The sequence below is a fragment of the Lytechinus pictus genome, chromosome 8 (genome assembly GCF_037042905.1).
Source record: "Lytechinus pictus isolate F3 Inbred chromosome 8, Lp3.0, whole genome shotgun sequence".
In the NCBI taxonomy this organism is placed as follows: Eukaryota; Metazoa; Echinodermata; class Echinoidea; order Temnopleuroida; family Toxopneustidae; genus Lytechinus; species Lytechinus pictus.
The window spans coordinates 4,944,294-4,957,734 of NC_087252.1; positions in this window are offsets into that span (position 1 = coordinate 4,944,294).

Below are 13,441 nucleotides of genomic sequence, written 5' to 3' on the forward strand. Positions count from 1 at the left end.
ATATATATACCCTTCTTCCCTTTTCTCTCTTCGCTTTTTCTTGTTCTCGTTTCCCCCCTTTTTTTTTGGGGGGGGTGAGACAATAGTTCACCCCCACTCCTGAACAATATATTTGTTGCCTGAATTTACGCCAGTGTCCAGTAGTTAGTAAACAGTTGTGGTCCAGGACTGTCACTACATGTATAGTGTGGTAAACGTCTCCCAGTTGATTTTCCCTGATGGAATAGGCCTATATCAAGGCTTCATAATTATAATGGTGTGGGGAGAGGGGGGCACTCACGCTCCTATGATGTTAGAGTGAAAAAAATGATAAAGTGAGAAAAGGGAAGAACAAATGAGAGAATAAAGAGAGAGAGAGATCCAGATCTGGTGGTCTTCTTTATATAGCCCTATTTCCAATTGAAAAATGATTAAATTTAAATTTCAAATTCAAATTCAATTTTGTTTAAACAAAGTATAGGATTAATCTCATACATTTATCACAACAATCAGTAACATCACATATAATACTTTTTTTTAGACAATTATGTATAAAAAGAAAATCTGTGGAAATTGGGAATATACTCGATGGATATAGTTAGTATAATGTAATAAAAAGAAAGAAAAGGGACACATAGATCGTCTCCCATGGGGGCGGCGCCGCCCCCGTGTTTGCATAATTGCATTTTACCCAGTGAATGGCCTCGCCTTTACTGGGGCAACATTTTCTGACAATTAAAAAAAAGGAACAATGGTCACCACTATTTCTTGAAGAACTTTCTCATTGAAAAAAATTAAACAAAAGAAAAGAAATCTGTAGAGTATACAAAAAAAAAATTAAAAAAAAAATAATGATGAGCCTAATGAGGAAAAGGGAATGCCATTATGATGACAACACAATGTGCATAGTTTCTGGCACACACAAAATGAGTCGTGTGTTCTCACCAAGATTTGATCGTAACAAGGAGATTTTGATAATAATTATGCCTGACCGCCCGCCGTATAAGATTTTCCTCCGATGTATTACCACTATATGCCGTTACCGTGGCAACGCAGTATACCCGACATTATCATTGTATTAATGTATCTTGCATAATCATCTTCTCTCCAACATATCCAAGGCCAAATATCACTTAGGCGAAACTGTTCATCCCATGCACAGCTTTGCCATGGACAGAACGTCGACCACTCGATCATATTATTATTATTACCCCCCCCCCCCGTCAGCATGGATTAATGAGAAGAAAAAGCTCAAATTCTTACATTATTTGGAGACCGTGCCTTTTCTTCTATTGCTCCACGCCTTTGGAACTCCCTCCCTTCTTCACTTCGTAAAAATTGACAGCATAGAACTCTTTAAACCGTCTCTCAAAACTCACTTATTTCGGCAGATGTGTTGTGATTAACTTATTGGATGAGCCTGCGCCTTTATGAATGTTTTTAACAGATATAGCGCAATATAAATGCTGTGCGCCAGTATTAATAAGAATAAAGATAATTTACCAGACGGAGTATTGAGTGGGAGTGTGTGGTTTATTTAACAACACGGCCAAGAGGCCGGATAAACGGATAACCGCGCGCTGTACAATGTAGCGACAATGCATTCATAATCAACACCTTGGCGTGACTCATTTTTCCTTCATATTTTCTTCTCCCTCAATATCTAAACTATCCAACCAATAGTAACAAGAACTCTACTAAATCTAACATAACACAATTCTATGTATCACCAACTAATCCATTAACATATCTAAAATTGTTAAGCAGATCTCATTTGTTTTACTTTCTCCTTACAGCATAAAATATTAAAGTGCCTTTCAACACTTTAAATCATCTACAAACTAAAAACCAATCAAATGCTTTTCAACATACAAATCATTACTACTTGCATATAACTTGCATATAAAAAGATCCCATTAAACTTCAGTAATCATCCAAAGATACACATTACAAATCCACATAATTAAGCAGTTTTAAAAGACACATATAAATCATTTGACATTCTATCTTTATCTCCTTAATATCCACTAAAAGATGGTGAATGGGGCAAGTCTGCTAAAATAATAAAACACAAAAATAAAATACCACAATGATACTAAAAAAGGATAAATGAAGCTATATGAAACTCCAATCAAAGTCTTATCCATGAAGAGCAAGAAACTTTCAAATGATAAACTTGTCTGCATACATTATAAATCCTGCCTATCAATTGACATACAAACATATTTACAAAAATGCACTGTTAAAGTCAAATACAAACAATATCTCACAAGCAAAGGGGAATAAAATTTATTCCTAATGCCTACACCAGATTGATGATAAAGCAACAATACCACATACATGACAGGTGTAACGATAAACAATTATTTAGTAAGAATGAGATGATATGCATCAATAAACAAATGTCTATAGTAAGTAATCAAAACATTAAATGTGAGGCAAAAAGGCAATAACTAAACCACCGAGGACTACATTGTACCAATGATTACCTGTCAATAAAGTATCAAAACACTACTCCATCATTATTAAACTGTGTGGTGTAAGCAATATAAACAATACAATCAAACAATCCTCTCATTTAACATCAGCTGTCATTTACAATTCAAATAATAAGTAGTAATCTCTTCATCACTCTACCTCCTCACTCTATCTCTTCACCCCACCTTCACTTCATTGGAACACACAACAACCTGCATCATGCTACATACTTGCACCTTACCCTCTACCTCTTCACTCTATCTCTTCATCCAACCTTAACTTCATAAAAACACATAACCTGCATCATGGTACATTCTTGCACCTTACTCTCATTCATGAAACAACCATTTCAGTCATTCCAGTCCAGTCAACTCTTCAAACATTAATACTCAGCACACTGTCTACCTCCAATGTAAAAAAACAAGTGAGCAAATATCAAAGACACTAACTCACACATCAACAAACATAGAAAAAGTCACATCCTAAACTCAGCAATAATCCGAAACATGAATCAACAGTTAACTCTAATTACAGTGTCAAAATACACGTTAAAAAAGGGATAAAGAAATGAGAAAGTACATTGGATATAATCAAACACGATTAAGCCAGGTTGACGAAAAAACATACACAACATCGGGGTAAACAGCAGTTTAATGTAGTACAATCTGAAAAATGTACATGCAAAAAGTCAACACATACAACATATAAAATCCAGTCCTAATGAGCACAAATCATATGATGTGGGGTAGATGGGGGGTCCAAGGGGATGACTAGCAATGGGGCAGGTGAAAGTCCTGGGCTTTACGTACGAGAGGGGAAAACTCTGGAGGGTGGTCATGGGCTGTGGTGAACAGGCAAGGCTGGATCGGGTAGTCATCATCCGCTGCTGGGATATCGGGGGTGATACCTGACTGAAAGATATGGGATGCCGTATGGAGACTGGAACCTGCGGGTTGGGAAAGAGTGGGAATTATGGGCGGGCTACTGTCTTTGTGAGAAAGGGGCAGAGGCACCTTACTAGAACATTCAGGGATGTCAGGAGGGATGGGTGTGGGACTACTGAGCTGAGGAATGGCAAATGGAGTAGGGGCCGGTAACATATGTATTCCGTCATCAGCGTGGGGCCCTGGAGGGTCAGGGAAACCGCAGGCTGTCAGTTGAGGATGGTCGGTAAGGCTGGCTGTCATCTGAAGGTCAGTGTCAAGGGAACCATGGGCTCTCGAGGTAGGTGAACCGTGATCATGGGCACCACGGGCTACTGTCTCTGAGGAACCGTGATCATGGGCACCACGGGCCACTGTCTCCGAGGAACCGTGATCATGGGCACCACGGCCTACTGTCTCTGAGGAACCGTGATCATGGGCACCAAGGGCTGTCTCTGAGGAACCGTGATCATAGGCATCACGGGCTACTGTCACTGAAGAACTGTGACCATGGGCACCACGGGTGACTGCCTCTGGTGAGCTGTGATCATGGGCAACATGGGCTACTGTCACTGATGAAGAATTGTCATTATGGGTACCACAGGCTAAAGATGGAGGACGGTGATCAAGTGCTCTTTGCTCTACTGAAGGACCACGGTCACGGGCACCATGGGCTAGTGATGGAGAGCACTGGCGTAAATCCCGGGGGGGATGGGGGGGATATACCCCCCCCACTTTTCGAGGAGGGGGGGATGGCCTGTACAATCATCCCCCCACTTTTTACGAAAGAAATAAAAAAAATCACAAGAGATAATTGTTTTATTGGTGAAAATGCTTGCTAAAATACCGCTTAACAAATAAAACAATATTATTGAATCATAAAATGCAAATAAAGAGCCAGTTCACCATTTCCAAACGAAATACTTATGTCCTTATTATAACATTGAAGAGAAACCCCCGTTTCTTCCAATTCATCAATGTTGGGGTCTTTGGGAAGGGATTAAGATGGAATGTCAAAATTTTTTGAATGTAATCTCTAATAAAACCATTAAACCATCATGGGGTAAAAAATAATAATATTGGAGGGGTATTTGCCATATGGACATACAGTGGCGTAACTACGGGGGGGGGGGGGCATGGGAGGCACATGCTCCCCCCATCGGCTGACAAAAAAACCCGGGTAAATGGGGAAAAAGAGAAAAGAGGGAGAAAGGAAAAGAAACGTAGTGGGAAATAAGAAAGTATTATTCATTATAATGTTATATTATATTATAATTATGTTATGTTACATTACATAAGAAACATTTTTATCATAACTTTATGAAACATAATTTGCCCAGGGCCTACGTCTTCATTGTTCCTGGTGCTCGCATTGTCTGTTCAACGATAATCCTGTTATACTAAAACATCCCGTTTTCAAGTCAATATAAACCAAATATATTTCCTAGCACTTGAGTTATCATTGTTTTATGTAGTGACATAGGCCTATGCTTCTTTTACATGACTCAAAAAGTGATTGCCCCATGTTAAGGTCTTCGTATATATAAAAACATTTCATGTCCGTGATTACGTTCGCATTAGTGGATTGGTGAGATATGTCTGCTCTTCATGAATTCCTAAAATCAGTCCTTAAAATGTCCCTTTTTCTGATCTGAATATCAAAAATTTTCAGCTCGCGCTTCGCACTCGCATCATTTGGTTAATGAAATACGTATGGTCCAAGTTAATTCCTACAAAGAAACCTTAGAATGCCCCACTTCAGGTCTGAATTATCTAACTTATCTAAATTTTCTGCTCGCGCCTCACGCTCGCAATATTTGATTAGTGAGATGCGTATGATAATCATGATTGCAATGACTACAAAAAGTGTTTCATGTGTTCAGATGTAATTCTACTAAAATCAGCAAGCGCTTGGCACTCGCATTAGATGACTATGGTGAGATATGCATACTCTTAATGGATTCCTAAAATATATTCCTTAAAATCTCGCTGTTTGGGGTCAAAATATACGAAAATTTCAGCTCGCGCTTCGCGCTCGCATTGTTTAGCGAGACAGGTAACTATCATGATTACGCAAATTTGATTATAATGTCCCTTTTTAGGTGTGAATATTTAAAAAATTCAGCTCGCGCTTCGTGCTCGCATAATTTGATCAGTGAGATACATATCCGTTCAATGACATTGTCCTTAAAATGTCTCTATTAGGTCAGAATAACTAGCAACTGAGCGCGCGAAGTGATTCAAAGATTTTGCTGGTGCCCCCACAATGCCGTGACCCCCGGTACGCCACTGTGGACATATCAATTACAATTCCTTGCATATCTAAAAACATGATTGCAAAAAAAATGCCAAAATATTTCAGTCATCCCCCCCACCCCTCAACACGGATTTACGCCAGTGATGGAGAGTCGTGTCCATCGGCGCAACAGGCTACCTTCATTGGGGTGGAATCAAAGGCGACATGATTTGGCAACTCTGAGTCAAGAGCTGTATCGCAGGTTACTTTCATAGGGATGACTTCTGCAGAATCTGGTGGATAGCGACAAGGGTGGTTATCAGTCATCTCGATGGTACGAACAATGGCCGGAGGAAGATTTCTCAGGCTATCCGTGTGTGGTTGGTCATGTGACTGAAAGTACCGTGTACTGATGTAAGGATCATTGTACGAGGCTTGTGACGTGTCATGTTTGTGGGGTGTAGTGTGTGAATGACCAGGTGAGTGAGGAGATGTCAAGATGTTAGACACCAACTCAACCACGAAATTGTCACCGAGCGAAACGAACGAGCGCTGTTTGTTGAGTGGATCCAAATCGGTTAAGTTTGACTGATCAGCTGCTGGATCATGCGAGCACGGCGAAACGATCGAATGAGGCAAGCATGACTTAACATCTAACGAATCGGGCGAGCGCAGCGAAACGTGAGAATCAGACGTGAGCAGCGAAACGATAGAATCGGGTTTGTGTAACGAGCAGGCCGAAACAGGCGAGTGCAAATCATCGAGCTCAGGCAGCTGCACTTCTTCGTCGGTCAAACTAGAACCTGACAGATGAGACTGAGCCATCGAGACAGGCAAACGAAACTTGTCGGATGTATCAGGTACAATATCGGATGTAGGCCTATGCTCAACGACATCATGCACTAGGGGAGTAATGTGAACAACTTCACTGAGATTCCTGTTCGGTTGGTTTTGACTAATCCCACTTGACTCTACACAAGTGGAGGAACATTCAGACTCGGAGGAGTGGACAACCTTAGACACGACACTCAGATTCGGCTGACTCTCATTCGAGTAGACACCAAGTTCTTGCTCACTATTCCCTGGGACTATAGCAATGGGGTCTGGCCTAGACGCCACATGCATAGGATCAACATCACCACCAACCTCATCATGAGTAGACTGATCTAGATCTACACGAGCATTCTCGCACACCAAAGATTTGTCGATCACGACACCGCTTGAGTTACTATGATAGATAAAAACAGAATCATCACTGAATGTGATCAGATGCCTAGCGGGTCTAACAGAGATGTCGTTTGCCTCCATAAATGGGACACCAGCAATAATTCCAGCATTTGTCATGGCATCATCCTCAACAACCAAACCATCAAATTGTAATTCTAGGCCATTACGGAAGAGTGAGAAATAAGTCAGGCCAATGATACCATTCTTGTTTACATATTTAGGTATTATTTCAATGTAATCTTCTTCAATCATCATCTCATCAATCACTATCTCCAATCCCAATATCTCTGCCATTGATTCGCTGATTAAATTCACCTCACACGCACTCCTAATCTCTACTTCTACTTCTTTCTCATCATAGTTATAGTCATAACCACCAATAGCATGAAAATATGGGGATATAACTAAGTTACAAGGATTGGAGCATTGCTCCATTCTACTGTTAACCGCCACGCTCCCTCGCGAGGCGGTGCCCTTGGCCGCGGACACGCCCACATGTATCGTCGAGCAACTACTCATACTGTACATGAATATACGTTGAAGGGACTACACACACTCAAAATGCAAAAGAACTCAAACCTATCACCGTTAGGCTAACGGAGCGCCTGGCCCCTTGTTTAGAGTAAGAATTATCGGACTGTTGGTAGGATCACCTTAGGGCCTTAGGTTCAGACCACAAGCTGCCACCACGCCAGTATATATAAATAAAGATAATTTACCAGACGGAGTATTGAGTGGGAGTGTGTGGTTTATTTAACAACACGGCCAAGAGGCCGGATAAACGGATAACCGCGCGCTGTACAATGTAGCGACAATGCATTCATAATCAACACCTTGGCGGTGGATCATCATCATTATTATTTATATCAAATCATAATAGCACCCTATAATGTCATAAGTTTCCCTGAAAAGGAGCAATCAGTTACAGGAATTGGATTAAGGTATAGAACTAACAATTCATTAAATATAATTCATTAAAGATAATCAGCTCGTCCTCAACACTGAAAAAACTTGTGTCATGATAATAGGTTCTAGTGCTTATCTCAGGAAAATAGATTCTTTCACGATTTCGTTAAACGGTGATTTGATAAATAGAGTTCAATTCACCGAATGCTTAGGATAGGAGTTTTGATAGATGAAGAACTGAAAATAATGGTCAAAACAAATTGAAAATGTATGTAAACTTACTCAGAAAAGTATTGGCATAATAAAGAGAGCGAAAAGTTCTTTGCCTGTGCAGTCCTTAAAGTTGCTTTATAACAGTTTAGTGTTGCCAAGATTTGATTACTGTTCTGCTGTATGGTCGAATAGATTTCAATCCCATACAATTAAGCTGCAAAAATTCAGAAGAGGGCTGCAAGAATAATATGGAACAAGACATACGACACACTAGTCTAGGTGATTGGTGAAAAAAATGTTCAGAAAATGGTACAAGAATGAAAATCGGCACAAAGTTAGAGTAAGTTATTCTAAACATTTTTAGCAGGGGGTGCCAACGTGAGTTCACAAAACATAGCAATGGTTGCTAGGTAACATATTTACCTTAGTAACTGAGCTTAATTGGGCTTGAGTTACATTTTCACAGGCGATATGTCATATAAATTTTAATCTAAAGCATGTACTTTTGTATCATAATAGTTTTGATCCTTTTATTCACAACAACGGTTGCTAAGTGGCCCTCTTCCGTAGCAACAGATTTTTTGTCTTAGTTCAGATCATTACAATTTACTCAGAATAGCTCAGAAATTAAATCTGGCCCATAGATTCCTCATGTGATGAATGTTTCCATAGGTAGACAAAATGAGCACCATAGCAACCGTTGCTAAGTAACATTTTCCACGGTAACCATTTATTATAGGGTATCTTTTTTATGATTATAATTTCTATGAATCGCATCTTTTTTATTAGCGCATTAATACATTAATCACAACAACCCAAGAACAATTATACCATGTATACAAGCCCATGCGAAGTACCATTTGGTAAGTAATATGTTTTCTGTAGCAACCAATGGTTAAAGGCCGTAAGGTAAGATTATTGATGTGGGTAAATCATAAAAGTACTAATAGATGCTTAAAAAGTAAAACATTGCACAACTTCCAAAGACGATGTCTATGGGTTCCATATTATTGGTATAATACATGTATATATTGCATGTGAAAAGAACCTCACCCATAATTATCCATTTGGAAACCATATTTATTCTAGATTAATGTAAACATTATGTAAAAGATCGACCCTAGGAAATAATTCCACAATATCAATATTTAGCAAGAGGTCACTCTTGAAGAACGGTTACAAGAGCTCCCCAGGAGGTCATTGGGTACTTACAACCGAAATATCTCTGATCTTGGAGAGATTAAAGAATGACCACCAAAAATTGATTGAGTCAACTAAGTTTAGAATTATTTCAAACACCAAAAACTTGCCAGAAGTGAACTTTCAATTGAGTGCTTGAATACCACTTTATCCCTTGCTAACAGTAGTCGGCCTCTTGAAAGCCAATACACTTTGCCTTGGTTTACCCACTCCCTTCCGTAGCCTGCGATGAAGATCATATTAGTTCTCCATGCCGTTCCCAAACCGGATGCCACGGGCAGGAGTTCATTTTGACCAGGCGTTTTTACTTAGATCAATCCTGCGCAGCTGCGGGATCTATCATGACGTGAAAGATCTGTTAGAATCGATTGGGACCATTCGGTGTTATTCCTTGCTGTAATTGGCCTGGTTCCTGCAGCTACATAATCTATCATGACTTCTGCAGAAGTTGATTTGGACCTGTTAGTTCAGATTCCATGGTGTTTTGACCTGGAACAATCCTGCAGCTCCACGTACGATCTATCATGACGTGACAGATCTTGCTAGAGTTGATTTGGACCTGTCAGTTCCGTTTCTATATATGTATAGGCATGCTGGCCTGGATTCTGGAGCTAAATGACTTGATCCTGCTGAAGTAGATTCGGACCTGTCCGTTCTATTTCCTGGTGTTTTGGCATGGAACAATCCTGCAGCTCTAGGATTTGTCATCACGTGAAAGATTTTGCAACTGTTGATTTGGACCAGCAAGTTCTGTTTTCAGGCGTGCTGGCCTGGATCCTGCAGCTTGGGGATCTATCATGACTTGAAAGCTTGTGCAGAAGTTGATTTGGACTTTACCGTTATTTTTCTAGGTGTTTTGACCTGGATCAATCCTGTAGCTCCAGGACTTAGCATCACTTGAAAGATCTGTTAGATTCGATTTAAACCATTCATTTCCGTTTCCAGGCATGTCGGTCTGGATCCTGCAGCTACATAATCCATTGTGACTTCTGCAGAGGTTGATTTGGATTTGTCAGTTCCTATTCCAAGAGTTTGAACCTGGATTAGTAATGTAGCTCTGGGATTTATCATGACGTGAAAGATCTTGCTAGAGTTGATTTGGACCTGTCAGTTCCGTTTCTAGGCATGTTGGCCTGGATCCTGCAGCTATGTGATTGATCTAACATGACTCGATCCTGCAGAAGTTGATTTGGACCTGTCCATTTAGTTTCCAGGTGTTTTGACCTGGATCAATCCTGCAGCTCCAGGATCCATGATTTAAAAGATCGTGCAGAAGTTGACTTGACCTGTTAATTCCAATTGCAGGTATTTTGGCCAGGATCCTGCAGCTTCAAGATCGATCATGACTTGATAGATCTAAGCGCATCTGACTTTCTCACCTACGTATGTGAAGCACTTTTGATATCAGGTTGGCTGGACGTGATCCATACTCGGCCACATAACAGTAGCATTAAGTTCTGATATGCTTCTTCCTTCCATATACCTCCAATACTTCTTGGCATGTCCAACTCAGATGGAAATGATTCTGCTGATGGCACTACCACCTTGTCTCGCAATATAATTTCCTTATGGAGAGAAATGTTTTTTACACTTTGATTGATGAACGATTAATTGTCCCACCGAAGAGGATGATGACTGTAACTTTGTTGATGTATTCCTCTGTGGCCTCTGATATTCTTTGTCGAGCATACTGCATGCTTCACAGTAGTCTTGCTTTCCCGTATTTATGATTAACCCAGTCTTAACTTAAATTTTGGAATAAATATATGCCCTACTTTGAGAAGGCATGTGCGACACTTAAAATGTACGTTCGATTAGTTCGCTAGAATTGTACCCAAGCTATTGGAAACTTACAGTGTAAATACAAATCATTTATTTTCCTTCATCATCTAGAAACTGCAAAATATTATGTAAATTATATAAATGACTCAAGTGCCCAGCATTATGACCAAATAAAAGAGGTACATACAGTGGTAATTACTTCTAGTAAACTTGGGATTAGAATAATTAGGTTATTTTTAAGATGCTCAAATGTAATGGGCAAGAATGATGAAAGAAGTCATTTCAAGCAGGTTGCAAGGCTCTGTACCAACACCTTTACATTGCTTTCCTTTTTCCAACCATTCTTTTTGATGACCTGGTACAACATACAATATCTTGCATTTTACCGCATCATCTTCCTGATTTGTAGGATGCGGCGTTAATGATAAGTGTCAATTACAGAGATAACAATTTCTCTTAAAAGATTTTGTTGTATAATCGACAAATGTACTGCTTCGTGACATATTCACAAGTGGTACATGTACAGTCGATGCTTGAAGCTGTTTCAGGTCTACTGCATGTCCATGATATACAGTGAACATACAGTCAATGATGCTTGAGGCTGTTTCAGGTCTACTGCATGTACATGCTATTCAAGTCAGACAATAATATCAAAACTTTACTGACAAGTAAGTGTGTGGGCATTAATCGCCATTTCTTCCCAATGAAGCTTTGTCATTTGGGACGATTAGTCTAATTATCAATCAAATTTTAGCTTCCCCTAAAATTTCAGTGTCTTTCCCAGTGTTCCATGTACATCCACTACAATACCCTGTCACATTTTCATAACAGGCGAGATGCTAATAATTATTAAATAGTAAGCACATTCAATGACCCAGTGATGATTTTTGTCGGTGTGTTAGCTTTGTCATGTATGAATAAAAAGTATGAAGAAATATAATCAAATAATGTAGATCAGAATAAGGTTTATTACCTAGATACTATTATTATGCAGATATTATAATTATTTGGACTGCTTCTGATTTTTTCAGGCTTATTACTCCCAGGTTTCCTACTTTGACCAATTTTCTAACAATTTTCATTCAAATATTATGACCAGATGTGGTATTCAGGAATATTATCTGTAGTTGCTATGGAAAATGTGTTGCTTAGCAACTGTTGCTGTAAATGGTTGGAACGTTGCTTGATATGGGATTGTAAATTAGGCGCTTAGAAGTCAAAATATAGTTTTTAAAATGAAAATAACACCCCCAAAATGGTGGTTGCTAAGATAAATATGTTACCTAGCAACTGTTGCTATACGAAGAGAGATCAGGTTGGCACCCCCTGCTAAAAATGTTCAGCACTGTTTACTCTACCTGTCAGCCAAATTTCATGCTTGTACCATAATCTGAACAATTCTTGCTATTTTTTGCACCGATCATCCAGACTACACCGTTGGCGGATTTGTTCGCAAGTCTTAAATGGATGACACTAGACAAACGATTTGAGCTCAGTTGCGTTTTGATGATATATAAATGTGTTCATAATTTAGCACCTTCTTACTTTCAGGTAAACTTAACCAATCCAAATGATGTACATGAACATCATACCAAACAGAGAGGCAGTGGATATTTACGCGTGCCCAAGTTTCGCACTGTTTCTTCAATATTAATTTTTGAATGAAATAAGCTTGATAATTCAATTAGAACAGCTCCTTCTGTCATTTCATTAAAGAGAATCTGTAGAAGAACTTGTAATTTATAAATAACTTACGGAACATCCACTGTTGTGCGTATTTTGTGTTAGCATGACCTTGATGATTTGGTGTATATTATCAGTATTTTCAAGATGTCGTTCTAGTTAATTTGATTAATTCTTAGTTAATTCTTAGTTAATTTGATTTATTGATATTTTATTATACGTCAAACGAGTGCCCGTCTGCGTTTTGTTTGCTGCTAAATTTGTTAATGTTTCGTTTTACATTCAAATCCTAATGTGAATCTTAATGCCGTAACATTCTGTACATACGTTATGCATTTTGTAAATATGTTTATTGTTATTCAGGGCCCCATGGAAGATCACTTCTTATTGGTGAATGGGTTACCCTGTCAAAATATCAGAAATAAATAAATAAATTAATTAAAGGGGGATGGAAAAGCATCGAAGTTGAAACTCATTCGTGCGGATAAAAGACATTTTCGACAATAATTTCTAAGCCAGGATAAACATAATTGAACACGTCCTTTCATTGGGGCTTTGAGAAGCCATGCATTAGTTAATTACTTAGCGAGGTAATTTACCCACAATACAGAGGACCATCAGTGAACGACGTAAACAGGCCAGAAAACACGATTGTGGAAGGAAAGAAAAAAATAATAATTATGTGTTTTATTAGTTTACATATACAATCAGAAACACAATAGACAGGAAAGAAAATCAAATAATAGTAGCAAAAGGCTCAGTATAGTAATAATAATAATATGCGAACTAGAAATATCACTGAAGATGATTAACA